Genomic DNA, 4,119 nt, shown 5'->3' with positions numbered 1-4,119 from the left:
CCGGAGCGTCGCGGCGGGCGGGGTCCGCCGCTGGTTCCCCGGAGGTGGCGGGCGGGCGGGCGGAGGAGGCGTCGGGGGGAGGCCCGGAGACCTCGGGGGGCCGGCGGCGGGAGGAGGCGGCAGTCCCGGGGACCGGTGGGACCTGGGGAGAGAAGGACATCAGACTTCCCCGGCCGCCGCCGTCGTCGGGCCCGCGCCCCCCGTCCGTGATCTCGGCCCCTCTCTGCGAGGGGCGAGGCGGTCGTCTCCCCGGCCGCCTGCGAGACCGCCGTCTGGCCGGGGTCGGGGGCCCGGGCCGGGTTGGAGAAGCCCGGGGGGGGGGGGTCGATCCGGCTCCTAAACCGCCAGATCCCCTCAACTTCGTAGGCGGGGAGCGCGGGTGTGAGTCGGGGGACGTTTCCGCTCCCCGTTGTCTGGGTGAGTTGCAACGGCGAAGACCCATCCGACGAAGGCCCAAAATAAATACGGAGAATAAGACCCAGCGGGCTCGGTTTTCTCCAGCCGGGCCGACGCGCCGGTTCCGCCCTTCCCGTCACTGACCCCCTCTCCCCACCCAGCCGGCCATCCGGTCGTCCTTATCGAGCGCTTACCGCGTGCGGAGCGCCGTACCGAACGCTCGGAGAGGGCGATTCGGCAACGGAGGCGACCTGCCCGACGACGGGCTCGCGGTCTGGAAGGGGGAGACTCCGTCAATCCGCGATACCGAGCGCTTATGGGGTGCAGAGCGCTGCGCCGAGCGTCTGCGCGAGTCCGGTAGGGTGAGCGGAAGCGATCCCTGTCCCCAAGGAGCTTCCGCTCTACCGCGTGCGGACCCCGCCGCACTGCGTGCGTGGGAGACTCCGCGAGCGGTGGCGGACACGATCCCTGCCCTCGAGGAACTCTCCATCTCCAGGCTCGCGTGCGAGCGTGGGACCCCCGAATTTCTTTCTTGGCACTGGTCACTGGCTTACTGTGTGTCAGGCACTGTACCGAGCGCCGGGGCGGATACGAGACAGGTAGGTTGCACCCAGTCCATGTCCCGTAAAGGGTTCACGGTCTTTCAATGCCCATCTTACGAAGAGAAGCGGCGTGGCTCCGTGGAAGGAGGCCGGGCTTGGGACTCAGAGGTCGTGGGTTCTAATGCCGGCTCCGCCGCTCGTCAGCCGGGTGACCGTGGGCAGGTCACTTTACTTCCCTGGGCCTCGGTGACCTCATCTGTAAAATGGGGACTGAGACTATGAGCCCCACTGGGACAACCTGATCACTTTGTATCCCCCCCCCCAGCGCTTAGAACAGTGCTTTGCACGTAGTAAACACTGAAATATTATTCTTATTATTATTAATGAGGTAACGGAGGCCCAGAGAAATGAAGTAACGTGCCCGGCGGGGCGGGGCGGGGGCGGGATCAGAACCCAGGCCCTTCTGACTCCCGGGTCGCCCACCGGGCCGCGATGCCTCTCCGGGTGATCAGCTCGCATCTACCCCGGCGCTTAGTTTAGGGTCCGGCACATACAGCGGGGCCCAGCGGAAAGAGCCCGGGCTTGGGCGTCGGGGGTCACGGGTTCGAATCCCGGCCCTGCCACTCGTCAGCTGGGTGACCGCGGGCGAGTCGCTTCGCTTCTCCGGGCCTCAGCTCCCCCATCCGGAAAGTGGCCATTAACTGCGAGCCTCACGTGGGACGACCCGATGGCCCCGGCGCTTAGAACGGCGCTCTGCACGTAGGGAGTGCGTAACAGATACCAAGGTCGGTATTAAATGCTCAAATACCATGTTATACTACATTTAGACCAGGAGGAGCCAGGGACCGCTCTCCCCATTTTACAGATGAAGACGCTGCGGCCCAGAGAGGTCTGGCAGCTCGCCCAGGGTCACACAGCCGACGGAGGTAGAGCCGGGGGTGCGCCGAACCAGTCTCCCGTCTGTCTGCCTTCCCCGTGTGCTTTCCGCCGCCTCTCCGCTTCTTCCTCTTCTGTCTCAGTCATCTGTTTCTCTTTTCGTTTGATGCCGTTTCCTAGAACCGCCCCGGCTCTTAAGGGAAGGAGAGTTCGATAGCGTCCCTCGAGCCGGTGAGCTCATCGTGGGCAGGGAATGCGCCGCTCTGCGCACGGCGCTCCGTCAGTCCGATTCTTAGTAATAATGATACCGACCCTGTGGCGTTGAACTCTCCCGAGCGGTCGGCCCGCCGTGGGGTAGGGACCGTCCCGCTCTGTGGCCCGGTTGTACTTTCCGGGCGGTCGGGGGAGCGTTCCGCGCGCGGTGAGCGCTCGATAGGTACGATCGGATATCCGCACAGAATAAGCGCCCGATGAATAGCGTTGATCAATAGCGGTAAAAAAACCCTCTCCCGGAAATCCGAGCGGGAAAACCTCCTGGGTGGAAAATGATGATGATGATCGTATGTGCCAAGCACTGGGGTAACAGTTTGGACACCGTCCCTGTTCCACGCGGGGCTCTCGGTCCTCGCCCCCATTTTACAGATGAGGTCGCTGAGGAGTGAAGCGACCCGCCCGAGGTCACGGAGACGGGGATTAGAACCCACGTCAAGGCGGAGAGGTTCCGGTTCCCGGCCCGGGAGCGTGGAAGACCTGGAACGCCCTAGCTGAGGTTCCCTTGGGCCCGGGGGGAGCTTCGCCGGGGTAACGTGAGAGTTCGAAGCCTCCTGCCCCCGGAGGTTTCTAGAGCAAAATTTCTGACCTTTCGGGTTTATGTAAATTGGATGCTCCTGCCTTGATCGCCCATTTGTGACTCGGTTCACTCAGGGGTGAAATGAGGGGCCGCCCCTCGCCGGGAGGTTCGTCGGCGTTCCCGTCAGGGCCAAAGGTGGTCCAGGCACCGGGGAGGGGGATTCCAACGTCTTAGAGGCCCGGGCCCCGCCGCCCCCCGACCTGGGGGCCCCCCGCCATTTGACAGCGCCGCGCGCCTAGTAAGCGCTCGATAGATACTGTGGCATCTAGCCGGCGGAGGGCCAGCGATTCCCAGCCCCGCCGTCGCCCGCCGCGAGGCCGGGCCTCGGTCCCCGTGCCGCGCGACCACCGAGAGGGGCCGACGGATACGGGCCGGGCCCTGTTGTAAGCGCTAGGGGAGGTGCGGGTTCGTCAGGGTGGACCCGGTCCCTGTCCCACGTGGCGCTCACACGCCCCGTCCCCATTTTCCAGGTGAGGTCACCGAGGCCCACGGCGGGCCGACCGGCGTCAGTGGGCGTCCGGGGTGGGGATGGCCCGGGACGGCACTGTATCTGTTTTCTTCGTCACCCCATCTATTTTGTCGATGAAACGTGCGTCGCCCCGATTCCATTTAGTCGCCATCGTTTTTACGAGACGTTCTTCCCCTCGACCCTATTGGTCGCCATCGTTCCCGTCCGTCCGTCTCCCCCCATCGGACCGGGAGCCCGTCGGGGGGGCCGGGGCCGTCTCTATCTGTTGCCGACTTGTCCGTTCCGAGCGCCCGGTCCAGTGCTCCGCACGTAGTAAGCGCTCGATAAATACTATTGAATGAATGAATGAAGGGAAGGGAAGGGAAGGGGGGAGCCGGGGGTCACGGGGGACGGTCAGGGATGGAGAAGCGGAAAGAAGTGGAAAGAGCACGGCCTTTGGAGTCAGGGGGTCATGGGTTCGAATCCCTGCTCTGCCACTTGTCAGCTGTGTGACTGTGGGCGAGTCACTTCACTTCTCGGTGCCTCAGTTACCTCATCTGTAAAATGGGGATTAAGACCGTGAGCCCTACGTGGGACAACCCGATTCCCCTGTGTCTACCCCAGCGCTTAGAACGGTGCTCTGCACATAGTAAGCGCTTAACAAATACCAACGTTATTATTATTATTATTATTATTAGAAGCGATATGACTGACACTTTCCCGACTTCTTAGCGCTCAATAAACCCGATGGATCGATCGATAACGATGGTCGTATTTGTTACAGGATCTTAATACACACCAAACGCCCGGTAAATACCATCGACTGATGGATAATGATAAGGATAACGGTGGTGTTTGATAAGTGCCTGCTAGACTGTAAGCCCGTCGGTCAGACCGCGCGCCCGTCAAAGGGCGGGGACCGTCTCTGTCCGTTACCGATTTGTCCGTTCCGAGCGCTCAGTCCAGTGCTCTGCACGTAGTAAGCGCTCGATGAGTACTACTGAATG

Source organism: Ornithorhynchus anatinus, chromosome 16, assembly GCF_004115215.2.
Source record: "Ornithorhynchus anatinus isolate Pmale09 chromosome 16, mOrnAna1.pri.v4, whole genome shotgun sequence".
NCBI lineage: Eukaryota > Metazoa > Chordata > Mammalia > Monotremata > Ornithorhynchidae > Ornithorhynchus > Ornithorhynchus anatinus.
Note: the sequence above shows the minus strand (reverse complement) of the source record.